Below are 17,414 nucleotides of genomic sequence, written 5' to 3'. Positions count from 1 at the left end.
TTCCTCCAGCATCTTCACAAGGTTGCTGTTGTTCTGGGATTTATTTGCACTTTTCGCACCAAAGTACGTTAATCTCTAGGAGACAGAACGCGTCTCCTTCCTGAGTGGTATGACGGCTGCGTGGTCCCATGGTGTTTATACTTGCGTACTATTGCTTGTACAGATGAACGTGGTACCTTCAGTCGTTTGGAAATTGCTCCCAAGGATGAACCAGACTTATGGAGGTCTACAATTTTTTTTCTAAGGTCTTGGCTGATTTCTTTTGATTTTCCCATGATGTCAAGCAAAGAGGCACTGAGTTTGAAGGTAAGCCTTGAAATATATCCACAGGTACACCTCCAATTGACTCAAATTATGTCAATTAGCCTATCAGAAGCTGCTAAAGCCATGACATCATTTTCTGGAATTTTCCAAGCTGTTTAAAGGCACAGTCAACTTAGTGTAAACTGGAATTGTGATACAGTGAATTATAAGTGAAATAATCTGTCTGTAAGCAATTGTTGGAAAAATTACTTATGTCACGCACAAAGTAGATGTCCTAACCGACTTGCCAAAACTATAGTTTGTTAACAATACATTTGTGGAGTGGTTGAAAAACGAGTTTAAATGACTAAGTGTATGTAAACTTCCGACTTCAACTGTAGTACTGATGTGCATAGTGTATATAGTGTACATATGAATCACTGTTCGTGTCACGATCGTCGTATGGAGTAGACCAATGCGCAGCGTGTTGAGCGAACATACTTTATTTAATTAAAGTGCACACACGATACAAAACCAACAAAACGATAACGTAACGTCCTAGGTAACATAGACCAACACGGAACAAGATCCCACAAACACAAAGGGAAAACAGACAGTTTAAATATGGCTCCCAATCAGAGACAACCAGCCACAGCTGACACTCGTTGCCTCTGATTGGGAGCCACTCAGGCAAACATAGAAATAAACACAACTAGAACTCCCAACATAGAACTACAACACATAGAATGAGCACACCCTGGCTCAACATATAGAGTCCCAGAGCCAGGGTGTGACAGTTCGCTCATGAACTGCACTTTTCTACCTGTATATGTCCTCCTCTTTGCTTGATTATGTGTTTTTATGTACAGTACCAGTCAAAAATGTGGACACCAACTCATTCAAGGGTTTTTCTTTATTTTTACTATTTTCTACATTGTAGAATAATAGTGAAGACATCAAAACTATGAAATAACACATATGGAATCATGTAGTAACCAAAAAAGTGTTAAACAAATCAAAATATATTGTATATTTTAGATTCTTCAAAGTAGCCACCCTTTGCCTTGATGACAGCTTTGCACACTCTTGGCATTCTCTCAACCAGCTTCACCTGGAATGCTTTTCCAACAGTCTTGGAGTTCCCACATATGCTGAGCACTTGTTGGCTGCTTTTCCTTCACTCTGCGGTCCAACTCATCCCAAACCATCTCAATTGGGTTGAAGTCGGGTGATTGTGTCATCTGATGCAGCACTCCATCACTCTCCTTCTTGGTCAAATAGCCCTTACACGGCCTGGAGGTGTGTTTTGGGTCATTGTCCTGTTGAAAATCAAATGATAGTCCCACTAAGCGCAAACCAAAATGGATGGCGTATCGCTGCAGAATGCTGTGGTAGCCATGCTGGTTAAGTGTGCCTTGAATTCTAAATAAATCACTGACAGTGTCACCAGCAAAGCACCCCCACACGGTGGGAACCACACATGTGGAGATCATCCGTTCATCTACTCCGCGTCTCACAAAGACACGGCGGTTGGAACAAAAAATCTCAAATTTGGACTCATCAGACGAAAGGAAAAGATTTCCACCTGTCTAATGTCTATTGCTCATGTTTCTTGGCCCAAGCAAGTCTCATCTTCTTATTGGTGTCCTTTAGTAGTGGTTTCTTTGCAGCAATTCGACCATGAAAGCCTGATTCACGAAGTCTCCTATGAACAGTAGATGTTGAGATGTCTGTTACTTGAACTCTGTGAAGCATTTATTTGGGCTGCAATCTGAGGTGCAGTTAATTGTCGATAGTTTTTGCAACTGCACTTGAAGAAACTTGAAAAGTTCTTGAAATTTTCCGGATTGACTGACCTTCATGTCTTAAAGTAATGGACTGTTGTTTCTCTTTGCTTATTTGAGCTGTTCTTACCATAATATGAACTTGGTCTTTTACCAAATAGGGCTATCTTCTGTATACCCCCCCTACCTTGTCATAACACAACTGATTGGCTCAAACGCATTAAGAAGGAAAGAAATCCCACAAATTAACTTTTAACAAGCCACACCTGTTAATTGAAATGCATTCCAGGTGTCTACCTCTTGAAGCTGGTTGAGAGAATGCCAAGAGTGTGCAAAGCTGTCATCAAGGCAAAGGGTGGCTACTTTGAAGAATCTCAAATATAAAATATATTTTGATTTCTTTAACACTTCTTTGGTTACTACATGATTCAATATGTGTTATTTCATAGTTTTGATGTCTTCACTATTATTCTACAATGTAGAAAATAGTAAAAATAAAGAAAAACCCTGGAATGAGTAGGTGTGTCCAAACTTTTGACTGGAACTGTATGCAGAGCCGCAACCAACATTTTCCCGCAGGGATAATAAAGTCAATTTCTTATTTTTTCAAACAAAAGGCCTATCTGACTGATTAGAGACACCTGTACTGTTTATTACACAGGATCTATGGTGTCTTTTGGCGAGCAATTACACGGTAACGGAATTATGTTTTGACTCAGATTTTTCAAAAGAAAATGTATGCCAAACAAAAACCATTGATTTCAAAGTTTAACAAACCATACAACCATATGCACAAGGACGACTTCGAACAATGTACACAGAAGATTTTACAAAAACATATTTACTGGAAGAACTGTGCAGATGCAAAGTTTGGTAACAGAATTAAGGTAAAATCTCCCTCTGTTTTTTATGCGAACACGTTTTCCAAAACTCTTAAATATCTGCTCTGAATTAAGATTCAAAGATATCTGCAGAAAGAACATGGTGTCAGCTATGACATGACACCTTGAGTTTGAAAAAACATATTCTGGTTATTGAACTACAGTGGGTGAAGTGGATTTACATCACGTAACGGAATTATGGTAACGGTATTACATCATGGGTCCCTGATCTGTACTATACAGCAATGCATAATTATGGATATGAATATCATTCTCTTCATGGTGATGTATGCAAAATAAGTACAGAAAGGTAGAAATATGCAATATCCTTCTTGCATATTTTGGTATTATTCTACACACTGGCTATTATTCTAATGAGCTCCGCCACCAACGAAGAACACATTTGGTTGGTCCGGACCAGACCAAATCTGAACCAATCATAGACATGTATGTTTCACAAGTTTGGACAAACATACAGTACAGCACAGTAGAGTTCAGTTCAGTACAGTAGATATGATCAGTACAGTACAGCAGAGTACAGTATGTTATACAGTACTCAGTCACACTTTATTTGGATAGTCCGGATAGTCCATTTGTAGATGCTCTACAGATGGTTATACTATCAACAAACTATCTGTTGATAAGCAACTGCTTGCTAAGGTTACGGTTAGGGTTAAGTTTAGGGTAAGGGTTAAGTTTAGGGCTAGGGTAAGGGTTAAGTCAAGTGTAGGGTTAGGATAAGGGTTAAGGTTAATAGATAGCTGAAATGTTACTGATAGTCTGTATAGCAAATAAAGTGCTACCCTGTACTCTCCTCTAGTGTGCTCTACTGTACTGTACAGAACTCTACTCTAGTGTGCTCTACTCTACAGAACTCTACTCTAGTGTGCTCTACTGTACTGTACAGAACTCTACTCTAGTGTGCTCTACTCTACAGAACTCTACTCTAGTGTGCTCTACTGTCCTGTACAGAACTCTACTCTAGTGTGCTCTACTGTACTGTACAGAACTCTACTCTAGTGTGCTCTACTCTACAGAACTCTACTCTAGTGTGCTCTACTGTACTGTACAGAACTCTACTCTAGTGTGCTCTACTCTACAGAACTCTACTCTAGTATGCTCTACTGTACTGTACAGAACTCTACTCTAGTGTGCTCTACTGTACTGTACTGTTCTCTACTGTACTGTGCTGTCCAAACTTGTGAAACATAAACGTCTATGATTGGTTCAGATTTGGTCCGACCAGGGCGGACCGACCAAATTTTAACTACTTTTCAATGTCCATGGACGTCCGGTATCGGTCGGTGCTCAGTGGGTGAGGATGCTTGTTACAGTAAATGGAAAGAGGGTAGGTGGTAGGTGTCAGTATGAGCCGAAGGTGACATTAACAGAGAGAGAGAGAGAGAGAGAGAGAGAGAGAGAGAGAGAGAGAGAGAGACAGAGACAGAGACAGAGACAGAGAGAAAGAGAGATTGTCCAGACTGTTTTTACAGTCTTGCTTTTAACACCAGACGACAGAAAGAGAAAAGAAAACAGTTATGAGCTGAACATAACATTATGCCAGAGGAAGGGAGGACAGTTGCAGGTGACCCAACTGTGGTTTGTGACTACTATGATTTCCCATTGTAGACAATTCAATTGCATTAATTCTGTTACTGATATTTGGGTAATTCCGTTACTGATTTGGTCACAGAATTATGAGTTCTAATCACTTAATAATTCATAAACAAACTTGATATAAATAAAAACACAAACTAATTGGTAGTCCTACCTTTAATTATTATTTCTGTAAAATTTCATTATCCTCCCTCCTCATGAGGGAGAGAAATTAGAAACTATATCTTAAAGATGTGGGTTTTTGGTAACGGAATTACACGGCACAAGGCAATGATTCTTAAACTTACAGAAGGCAAATAATTTATCCAAAACTAAATATAAGAGTTGATATTCATTGGCAGGGGTCTTTACATTTACATTTATGTCATTTAGCAGACGCTCTTATCCAGAGCGACTTCTTTACTTCAACATTATTGTGTTTTGATGAATTTCTAATACCTTTTAAAACAATTTTTGGTAGATATTGTGTAAGACCCCTTTTCCATCTGTTTGACCAGAAATCAAAGCCATTGCTTATTCCTAATTTTTGGGATGGAAAATGGTTGGAAAAAATATAGACTCTTAGCTTTCATTTGACACCCAAATGGACATGCTTCTATGAACGTCACTTTGGTGCTCACAGGTCCTTTTAGATGGAAATGCCTTGGCCTGTTTTTGCCAATGAGATCCTCAGTCTGCAATGCCTGACAATAATGTCTGAGTGGTTGTGGTTGGGATCCAATATTTGATTACATGTGGAGACACAAGTCACACAACGGTAACAGAAATGTACAGAGATCCTTTCAAACATGTAAAACATAAACAAGTTAACTTTAATGTTGCCATTCATCACATTGAAGCTGTTGCTGTAGATCCAATCTAGATTTAGGTTGGAATGAAAGTATATTTAGATGAGATTACTTTGATTCAAGGTATTGTAATCAAGAAGTCAATAATGTAAACAAATACAGTAGGCTTATATCTTATCTCCTGATGCGAGATGTAGGTTTGCAATAAAATGATACATATTCATTATATTGCATTCAAGTCAGATTGCCAGACAGTAACACAGACTGTAATCCAAAAAGCCAGTCTTATCAATACAATACTCACATCAATAGATAACATCTGATCCTGTTAGAATAGGACATTTAAAATGTATGCTACAGTCACAATAAAACGAATAGGCTATTCATTGTAATACCTGCATAATAATAATTGTATTATTGTTATCTATTGTAACATTATTTGTGTGCCTGTTATGTTGTTTAAAGGTAGAGATAGAACAAGGTTCCTACCTTGAACCTCGTGTGTTGTTGCACACCTGAATGAAACGCATGGTTGCATCAGCAGCAATCTACTAGCCTACTGTACTAGACTGATAATTTGGGATACACTACGCAAACTAATCTTAACCAGTTCAATTGTGGCAGTTTAAAACAAGTATTTGTCTTGAAAGTTATTTCATTATAGGTTTTATAATTAAAATGTCCAAACTTAATAAACAACCAGTGAGAAGTTTATGTTATTAAAAGTTTCTCAAACAGCATCATAACAAAAATCTGGACATTAAGAACAACGGTGCACATCACACAAGAAGACTGTAGACTATTTGCAGCCCGTCTACAGAATGAGAGTCCATTATGGAATGTAATAATTCACCAAACATTTAATGCAAACAGAAACAGCCTAAGAATCCATATTCATCGCAAAGAAACATTGTAAGGCTCATTCGTGTTTCAAAAGGTACAACGTAACAGTTTTAACACGTCATTTAAATATTATTTTGGCACGCTGAAGACCCCCTCCCATCCTAGGCTTTAGTGAAAACAAAACTCGACCATTGTAAAATAAGATTTGTTTGAATATCCTAAACACATTGATCACTTCATGGGTTTTCTTGTCGAGGTTATGATTAATTTGAACATTTCGAGAGTTAAAAATATTGTGGGGCCTTCTCAACTTTGCGCTGGAAGTTTTAAGATCTATCCGCGGATCAGAGCGCAGCTCTGCACCCTGTAGCAGCCCGACATTCCAATGTAGGGAGAATTTCAGTCCCAGCAGTCTTCCTCTGGCCGAAAGCTAGTCGCGTTGGAAGAAATCCGAGGCTTTATCTTCAATTTAAATAAATGTCAGTACTGAAAATAACGTTTATCTTTCTGTTTTCATCAAAATAGTTAGGCTTTCCCAAAATATGATGAAGATTTGAACTTACCATGTGATAGAAGTATCATTCAACTTTAATCCGAGAAAGAATCCAACCAAATACCCTTTTCGGAAAACTTTATATCCAATCCTTTGTTGCACAACCCATACGATAATGTATCGATATTGCTCTTAACGGTAGGCCCGAGTAAATATCATGAGAAGAGACTCCATTTTCTCCCAACTACAGGCAGAATTAGAATGCAGTACAAAGTTGGACACTTACTGCATTGTTAACATTCCTGGAGTCACGTGAGGGACCAATGCACGTCAGCACCGCACATATTCTAGGCGGGGCTTCCTAATACAACTTGGCATTGATTCTTGCATCCAGCAAAAACCCTGGGTTTAATGTCTATGGCAAAACCACCGTAAAACAAAATGTGTTCATCTTTACTGAGAATCCGAACACTCAAAAATATTCAATATTTTTATTTATTTTCATAGGCAAATAAACACAATCAATAACCCTTGACATTAAAGGCCAGGATGCTGACAGATTGCATTAAGGAATGCTTTTGATACAGTTAACCACTCTTTATTGATTCAAAGATTGTCTGCAATTGGTATGGATGAGACGAAAGGTGTCCCACAGGGGTCGGTCTTAGGTCCTGTACATTTTACTGTTTATATAAACAATGTTGGTCTATCTGCAAAATATTTTAACATAACCTATGTAGATAACACTGCTGTGTATGCTATTTCCCCCACGGTTGACCAGGCTCTTTCGGAGTTTCAATTTAGATGTACTAGATACCAGACCTGGTCAGAGGGATGGCTAACTCTGGAGATCCCTTCAATCGGAGTTGGGTAGATCTGCTTTTAGTTTTTTGACGCATCCCGGAGTCGCCTCTTCACTGTTGACGTTGAGACTGGTGTTTTGCGGGTACTATTTAATGAAGCTGCCAGTTGAGGACCTGTGAGGCGTCTGTTTCTCAAACTAGACCCTTTAATGTATTTGTCCTCTTGCTCAGTTGTGCACCGGGGCCTCCCACTCCTCTTTCTATTCTGGTTAGAGACAGTTTGTGCTGTTCTGTGAAGGGAGTAGTACACAGCGTTGTACGAGATCTTCAGTTTCTTTGCAGTTTCTTTCATGGAATAGCCTTAATTTCTCAGAACAAGAATAGACTTTCAGAAAAAAGTTATTTGTTTCTGGCCATTTTGAGCCTGTAATCGAACCCACAATTGCTGATGCTCCAGATACTCAACTAGTCTCAAGAAGGCCAGTTTTATTGCTTCTTTAATCAGCACAACAGTTTTCAGCTGTGCTAACATAATTGCAAAAGGGTTTTCGAATGATCAATTATCCTTTTAAAATGATAAACTTGGATTAGCAAACACAACGTGCCATTGGAACACAGGACTGATGGTTGCTGATAATGGGTCTCTGTATGCCTATGTAGATATTCCATTAGAAATCAGCAGTTTCCAGCTACAATAGCCATTTACAACATTAACAATGTCTACACTGTATTTCTGATCAATTTGATGTTATTTTAATGGACGTTTTTAATGGACAAGTGACCCCAAACTTTTGAACGGTAGCATATACTGTATATATATATATACACATATATATATATACACACATACATACATACATACATACACACACACACACACATACACACACACACACAGTGCATTCGGAAAGTATTCAGACCCCTTTACTTTTTTCATATTTTGTTACGTTACAGCCCTATTCTAAAAAGGATTAATTGTTTTTTGTCCTTATCAATCTACAAACAATACCCCATAATGGCAAAGCAATAACATGTTTTTGATGTTCAATCGGGTTCAAGTTCTGGCTCTGGCTGGGCCACTCAAGGACATTGAGACTCCCGAAGCCACTCCTGCGTTGTCTTGGCTGTCTGCTTAGGGTCGTTGTATGGTCCCGTGTAGCTCAGTTGGTAGAGCATGGCGTTTGCAATGCCAGGGTTGTGGGTTCGATTTCCCATGGGGGGCCAGTATGAAAATGTATGCACTCACTAAGTGTAAGTCGCTCTGGATAAGAGCGTCTGCTAAATGACTTAAATGTAAATGTTGTCCTGTTGGAAGGTGAACGTTCGCCCCAGTCTGAGGTTCTGAGCGCTCTGGAGCAGGATTTCATGAAGGATCTCTCTGTACTTTGCTCCGTTCATCTTTGCCTTGATCCCGACTAGTCTCCCAGTCCCTGCCATTGAAAAACATCCCCACAGCATGAGGCTAACACAACCATGCTTCACCGTAGGGATGGTGCCAGGCTTCCTCCAGACATGACGCTTGGCATTCAGGCCAAAGAGTTCAATCTTGGTTTCATCACACCAGAAAATCTTGTTTCTCATGGTCTGAGAGTCCTTTAGGTGCCTTTTGGCAAGCTCCAAGCGGGCTGTCATGTGCCTTTTACTGAGAAGTGGCTTCCGTCTGGCCACTCTACCATAAAGGCCTGATTGGTGGAGTGCTGCAGAGATGGTTGTCCTTCTGGAAGGTTCTCCCATCTCCACAGAGGAACTCTGAAGCTCTGTCTGAGTGATCATCTGGTTCTTGGTCACCTCCCTGACCAAGGCCCTTCTCCCCTGATTGCTCAGTTCTGCCGGGCAGCCAGCTCTAGGAAGAGTCTTGGTGGTTCCAAACTTATTCCATTTAAGAATGATTGAGGCCACTGTGTTCTTGGGGACCTTCAATGCTGCAGAAATGTTTTGGTACCCTTCCCCAGATCTGTGGCTTGACACAATCCTGTCTCGGAGCTCTACGGACAATTCTTTCAACCTCATGGCTTTTGCTCTGACATGCACTGTCAACTCTGGGACCTAATATAGACAGGTGTGTGCCTTTCCAAATCATGTCCAATCAATTGAATTTACCACAGGTGGAGGCCAATCAAGTTGAAGAAAAATCAATGGAAACAGGATGCACCTGAGCTCAATTTCGAGTCTCATAGCTAAGGGTCTGAACACTTCTGTAAATAAGGTATTTTTTAATTTATTTTTATAAATTTGCAAACATTTCTAAAAACCTGTTTTTATTTTGTCATGATAGAGTATTGTGTGTAGATTGATGAGGAAAAATGTAATTTAATCCATTTTAGAATAAGGCTATAACGTTACAAAATGTGGAAAAAGTCAAGGGGTCTGAATACTTCCCGAATGCACTGTATGTATATATATATATATATATATATATATATATATATACAGTACCAGTCAAAAGTGTGGACACACCTACTCATTCAAGGGTTTTTCTTTATTTTTACTATTTTCTACATTCTAGAATAATAGTGAAGACATCAAACTGTGAAATAACACATATGGAATAATGTAGTAACCAAATAAGTGTTAAACAAATATATTTTATATTTGAGATTCTTCAAAGTAGCCACCCTTTGCCTTGATGACAGCTTTGCACACTCTTGGCATTCTCTCAACCAGCTTCAAGAGGTAGACACCTGGAATGCATTTCAATTAACAGGTGTGCCTTGTTAAAAGTTAACCACCCTTTGCTTTCACAAAGGTTTTGCACACTCTTGGCATACTCTCAACCAGCTTCACCTGGAATGCTTTTCCAACAGTCTTGAAGGAGTTCCTGCATATGCTGGGCACTTGTTGGCTACTGTTCCTTCACTCTTCCATCCGACTCATCCCAAACCATCCGAATTGGTTTGAGGTCGGGGGATTTTGGAGGCCAGGTCATCTAATGCAGCACTCCATCACTCTCCTTTTATGTTTTTTATGGGTATATCAGCTTTAATATTGCAGATAGATTGTAACTTCCATCAATGTAATTGTCTGCATCACTTCCAATCCCCCATATGTTCCCCCCCCCCACAAATATATATATATATATTGTGATGTCACGAGAGGCTGTGTCCTGGAGGGACGTTACATCCCCCTGAGATGGCTGCAAACCCAGACAGCTATGGCTCCATCTGCTGGTATGGTCGGGAACTCCACCCCTCTATGGCCAATCTTCCCACGCAGCTGAAACAAATGAGGAGCTGATGAGCTGAAGGTTTGGGAAGGGAAGAGACACAGTCTCCAAGCTGGGCTCTCTGGAGGACAAGAGTGCTGCACGTCCACTTCCATGAGGAATATAAGGATTTGGAGATACTTACCTTTGGGAAATACTCACCTTTGGATATATGCACCTGTGGAAATACGTGAGAGACATTTGGAAGGACTTTTTGCTGGGTTGGCCACTAGCTGCAACGTGGACTACAGTAAGGCTGGGGAAAAGTTATCTGAGCGAGTGAGAATTATGATTTTGGATGTGGAAGAGACATCCCTGAACTGTTAACCCTTAAAGAGCCACAAGAGAACAGAATTTGGTTATATTTTCGTTAATTTCCCAAGACCTATAATAAAATCCTTGTTTTGTTTGAACCTTGTCTCCTTGCACTACTTGAGCAATCCCGCTGAAAGCTGTGTAGCCTCTCGTGACGTCACAGATGGTGGAGAATACGGGCACGCCCAAGCGTTAATAGTGCATGTCAGAGGAGGATACCGAAGGTTTGATCACCCAGTTTTCCAAGTTGGCCGTAGGCTCCCCGCCGACTGAAATGGAGGACATATTGAAAGCCCTTGTTGCTGGCCAGCAAGCCCAGATGCAAGCAAACGTGGCTCTCTTGGAGGAGCAAAAGAAAGCCAACCTTCTGAAGGCAGAGGAATTGCAGTTGCAGAGACAGAGGGTTGTCCAAAATACCCGCCCAATAAAGGCAAGTGACTTTATATCTAAGATGGGAGCTACCGATGACATTGAGGCATACCTGCATGCATTTGAGGCCACGGCCACTAGGGAAGCCTGGCCCAAGCAACAGTGGGTTGGTCTGTTAGCCCCCTTTCTAACCGGGGAATCGCTGAATGCTGTCCGGGACCTGGGCCCTGACCAGGTTACTGACTATGATGCCCTGAAGTCTGAGATCCTCAGCAGATATGGACTCACAAAGTTTGGTATGGCCCAGCGCTTTCACAGCTGGACCTTCCAACCAGACCAACCTCCCTCGGGCGCAGATGCATGAACTTGTCCGAATCGCAAGGAAATGGCTGGATCCGCAGAGGAATACAGCAGCGGCGGTGGTGGGAGGCCGTTGTGGTGGATCGTTACCCTACGCGCCCTGCCTTATGAGGCAAAACGGTTCATCAGTCAACAGGCCTTGACCACGGCTGATCTGACCGTGGAAGCTGTGGAAAAGTACCAGGCCACAGCGGAGATGCTGAATGCTTCCCGAAAAGACCCCAGGAGTGCGGCCCCACCACAAATGGGAAGAACCCGTCCAAAGGACCCCAAGGTCTCGAACCCAGCCACGTCAGGACTTATCCCGGCTCCAGGGGGAGCCAGAAACCAGGCGGGTCCAAGAAGAGTACACCAGGAGGGGGGAAACTCGACAGTGTTACCGGTGTGGGGAGATGGGACATATCTCCTGGCAGTGTGGGAAACCAGCCGATGAACCTATGCCCACTGCGGAGTCCTCCAGCTCAGCACCCACACACCGTTTTGCCTCGCTCTTGGGAGTCGTAGATGGCGGCCCAGATCGACCCCCACCTGCCCGGTAACTGTGAATCACCATGATGTGGAGGCCTTACTGGATTCTGGTAGCCGGGCCACCCTGGTGCGTAAGGATTTGGTGGGCCCAACGTGTCTGACCCCGGGGAAAGTCCTCCCAGTTTCCTGTGTCCATGGGGACACCAGAGAATACCCCATTACTGAACTTACAATGACCAGCACACGGGGAACCATACACACGACGGCGGGGTGGTTGATTCCTCCCCGTCCCTGTCCTAATTGGACGAGACTGCCCAGCCTTTACCCACTCTGGAGAGAGTCTCAGGAGAGGATAACCCGAGTACCTCGGAAACGGAGAGGCAAGACTCATCCTGGGAAGGCTCCGGTGCAATCCTCCGAGTTACTCACTCCCGCCCGGGCTCTGATAGGGATGGCAGGTGCCCAGACCGACACAGAGACGGAGCTACAGAATCTGGACAAAGAACTGTCTGGTCTGAAGGGGACCGCTGAGAGGTATCGTTTGTTAAAGCAACAGTTAGACATGAAGACAGAAGAGTTAGATATCCTCCAGGCTAAACTCCAACAGAGCTCCTTCCATAAGAAACAGGAGGAGCTGTAGAGGCTGCGCAGGACCATCGAGGAGTGTGAGGAGACCCTGCGCAGTAGTAAGGAGGTCCAGAAGAAGGCAGAGGAGAAGTACAAGGTGTTGGAGAACAAGATGAAGAATGCGGAGGCAGAGAGAGAGAAGGAACTGAAAGCTGCTCAACAGAAGCTAAACTCTGCTAAAACCAAGGCTGATGCGTTCAGTAAGAAACTCAAGGAGAGACAACAGGAGGCTGAGTCCCTGGTCCTAGAGTTGGAGGAGTTGAAGAGAGAGCAGTCTGGGAAGCACCACGGCAATGCGGACGCCCTCTCCCGGCGTGATGCCTTCTTCGCTGCCTTTACCCGCGACGAGGACGTCGGTCCCGAGGAGGGGGATGTGTGATGTCACGAGAGGCTGTGTCCTGGAGGGACGTTACATCCCCCTGAGATGGCTGCAAACCCAGACAGCTATGGCTCCATCTGCTGGTATGGTCGGGAACTCCACCCCTCTATGGCCAATCTTCCCACGCAGCTGAAACAAATGAGGAGCTGATGAGCTGAAGGTTTGGGAAGGGAAGAGACACAGTCTCCAAGCTGGGCTCTCTGGAGGACAAGAGTGCTGCACGTCCACTTCCATGAGGAATATAAGGATTTGGAGATACTTACCTTTGGGAAATACTCACCTTTGGATATATGCACCTGTGGAAATACGTGAGAGACATTTGGAAGGACTTTTTGCTGGGTTGGCCACTAGCTGCAACGTGGACTACAGTAAGGCTGGGGAAAAGTTATCTGAGCGAGTGAGAATTATGATTTTGGATGTGGAAGAGACATCCCTGAACTGTTAACCCTTAAAGAGCCACAAGAGAACAGAATTTGGTTATATTTTCGTTAATTTCCCAAGACCTATAATAAAATCCTTGTTTTGTTTGAACCTTGTCTCCTTGCACTACTTGAGCAATCCCGCTGAAAGCTGTGTAGCCTCTCGTGACGTCACAATATATATATATATATATATATATATATACATACATACACACACATACATACACATACATATAAATAAATACATATCCTTTAAAAAATATATATTTCCATTTATTACTTTCCAACCACACCACCCCTTCCCTAATTGTAGTAAACTAGTGAACAACAACGCTTAGGCCTCTACTTCCAGCTTATACATACTACAGTGGGGAAAAAAAGTATTTAGTCAGCCACCAATTGTGCAAGTTCTCCCACTTAAAAAGATGAGAGAGGCCTGTAATTTTCATCATAGGTACACGTCAACTATGACAGACAAAATTAGAAAAAAAATTCCAGAAAATCACATTGTAGTATTTTTAATGAATTTATTGGCATATGATGGTGGAAAATAAGTATTTGGTCAATAACAAAAGTTTCTCAATACTTTGTTATATACCCTTTGTTGGCAATGACACAGGTCAAACGTTTTCTGTAAGTCTTCACAAGGTTTTCACACACTGTTGCTGGTATTTTGGCCCATTCCTCCATGCAGATCTCCTCTAGAGCAGTGATGTTTTGGGGCTGTCGCTGGGCAACACAGACTTTCAACTCCCTCCAAAGATTTTCTATGGGGTTGAGATCTGGAGACTGGCTAGGCCACTCCAGGACCTTGAAATGCTTCTTACGAAGCCACTCCTTCGTTGCCCGGGCGGTGTGTTTGGGATCATTGTCATGCTGAAAGACCCAGCCACGTTTCATCTTCAATGCCCTTGCTGATGGAAGGAGGGTTTCACTCAAAATCTCACGATACATGGCCCCATTCATTCTTTCCTTTACACGGATCAGTCGTCCTGGTCCCTTTGCAGAAAAAACAGCCCCAAAGCATGATGTTTCCAACCCCATGCTTCACAGTAGGTATGGTGTTCTTTGGATGCAACTCAGCATTCTTTGTCCTCCAAACATGACGAGTTGAGTTTTACCAAAAAGTTATATTTTGGTTTCATCTGACCATATGACATTCTCCCAATCCTCTTCTGGATCATCCAAATGCACTTCAGACGGGCCTGGACATGTACTGGCTTAAGCAGGGGGACACGTCTCGCACTGCAGGATTTGAGTCCCTGGCGGCGTAGTGTGTTACTGATGGTTGGCTTTGTTACTTTGGTCCCAGCTCTCAGCAGGTCATTCACTAGGTCCCCCCGTGTGGTTCTGGGATTTTTGCTCACCGTTCTTGTGATCATTTTGACCCCACGGGGTGAGATCTTGCATGGAGCCCCAGATCGAGGGAGATTATCAGTGGTCTTGTATGTCTTCCATTTCCTAATAATTGCTCCCACAGTTGATTTCTTCAAACCAAGCTGCTTACCTGTTGCAGATTCAGTCTTCCCAGCCTGGTGCAGGTCTACAATTTTGTTTTTGGTGTCCTTTGACAGCTCTTTGGTCTTGGCCATTGTGAAGTTTGGAGTGTGACTGTTTGAGGTTGTGGACAGGTGTCTTTTATACTGATAACAAGTTCAAACAGGTGCCATTAATACAGGTAACTAGTGGAGGACAGAGGAGCCTCTTAAAGAAGAAGTTACAGGTCTGTGAGAGCCAGAAATCTTGCTTGTTTGTAGGTGACCAAATACTTATTTTCCACCATAATTTGCAAATAAATTCATTAAAAATCCTACAATGGGATTTTCTGGATTTTTTTTTCTCAATTTGTCTGTCATAGTTGACGTGTACCTATGATGAAAATTACAGGCCTCTCTCATCTTTTTAAGTGGGAGAACTTGCACAATTGGTGGCTGACTAAATACTTTTTTGCCCCACTGTATATACATTTTATGGACACAGTCAATTTTACAATAATTATATTTTGTTTGTTTTTACTAATGAACTTCCTCTACCCTCAACCTCTCCGATCCTTTTCATGATGTCCATCCGGTTTGCTTCTATATGCCAATGGTGGAACAAGCTCCAATACGGTGCCAGGACAGCGGAGTCACTGACCACCTTCCGGAGACACTTGAAACCCTACCTCTTTAAGGAATACCTGGAATAGTATAAAAGTAGTCCTTCTACCCCCCATTCATAAACAGTCCCAGTTCATAAACACTATGCCATGGAATCGGTATGTCAAAAATCTCTTCCCAACTATTTTGCAATCTATATGGGACGGCTGTCAATCCTTTGGTCATTAAATGAAACTGATATACTTTTTTATTTATCACAATTTTCTTTAACCAATTATGGTATTTAATGCAGGGCTGAAAGACAAGTTCCTTATTCTATATATACAGTTTGTTTCTCACTAGGGTTGAAGAGAACAAAATGTGGTTGATGAGAGAGAATGCTTGATAGGATGACATGCGATATATTGCGGTAATGCTGCAATTATTTGGTTGTAATTTTGGGTAGAGCAGACATATCCATATGTATTTGTTAGCTGCATGTGTGACAAACTCCACCAGTCCTACCTATGATATCATTAACGAAGATAATACCTTTTTTAATATTTTTAAAACAAAAAATAATGTTTTTTGATCAATTAGTATATTTGAGTTTAACCACAATATTTGTTGCATTATTTGTTCTGTTGTTTCTGGAGGATTAAATTGAAATTGCAACCAACTTTCTATGGCATGTTTTAGTGATATTGATAGTGATATTTGGGAGATTATTTCCTTTTCAAATAACTGAAAGTGAGAGGTTGTAATCTGAATAAAGGGAAAAAGGCCATTCTTGAACATGGGGTGAGAAAATCTTACTAATTTGCTAGAGAACCAGTTCGGATTGAAGTATAACTTCTGTATGACTGAAGCTTTTAGTGATAAGTCTAATGCTTTAATATTTAATAATTTCTGTCCTCCGAATTCATATTCATTATATGAATAGGCCCGTTTAATTTTGTCTGGCTTGCCATCCAAATAAAATGGAAAAAAAAAATCTCATTTAATTAAGAAAACTGTTCGCTAGGCATAGGCAAGACCATAAGCAAATAGGTAATCAGGGTGATTTTTCCACAAATAGACAGGTATTTACCATGGTAGCAAGAGCTTATCTATTTTTGCTAACTTTCTATAATAATGTATTGGAGTGAGATCATTTATTTCATTTGGGATATGTATTCCGAGTATATCCACATCACTATCAGACCATTTTATTGGTAAACTACATGGTAATGTAATTGTTTTATTGTTTAGTGATCCAATATGTAATATAGTACATTTATCATAATTTGGTTGTAATCTAGAGAGGTTAGAAAATGTATCTAGATCCTCTATGAGGCTGTGGAGGGATTCAAGTTGTGGATTTAAAAGAAAACATCAATCATCAGCGTACAATGACATCTTTGTTTTTAAACCCTGGATTTCTAATCCCATGATATTATTGTTGGATCTGATTTTAATAGCTAACATTGAGGGCCATAATAAATAGATATGCCAATAGTGGACAACCTTGTTTTACTCCTCGACAGTTTAACATTTTCGGAGAAATAGCCATTATTTATTATTTTACACCTATGTTTACTATACATGATTTTAACCCATTTTATAAGAGATTCTCCAAAATGGAAATGCTCCAGGCATTTATATATAAACTCCAGTCGTACTTTATCAAATTGTGGTCCTCTGTAGCTCAGCTGGTAGAGCACGACGCTTGTAACGCCAAGGTAGTGGGTTCGATCCCCGGG

At 41.4% G+C, this 17,414-nt stretch overlaps 1 protein-coding gene across 1 annotated transcript in view; it reads right to left on the bottom strand.

Annotated features, from left to right (window-relative positions):
• Positions 1 to 6,921, bottom strand: part of lats2 (large tumor suppressor kinase 2) — a 31,459-nt gene extending 24,538 nt beyond the window's left edge. The window contains exon 1 of the mRNA XM_041844515.2: positions 6,720 to 6,921. The gene's annotated coding sequence lies outside the window, so the exon portion shown is untranslated. The remainder of the gene's footprint in view (positions 1 to 6,719) is intronic.
• Positions 6,922 to 17,414: the final 10,493 nt, after the last annotated feature.

This window comes from Coregonus clupeaformis, chromosome 23, assembly GCF_020615455.1.
Source record: "Coregonus clupeaformis isolate EN_2021a chromosome 23, ASM2061545v1, whole genome shotgun sequence".
NCBI classification, from domain to species: domain Eukaryota; kingdom Metazoa; phylum Chordata; class Actinopteri; order Salmoniformes; family Salmonidae; genus Coregonus; species Coregonus clupeaformis.
The sequence above is the reverse complement of the archived record's forward strand: the minus strand, read 5'-3'. Positions and strand labels throughout refer to the sequence as shown.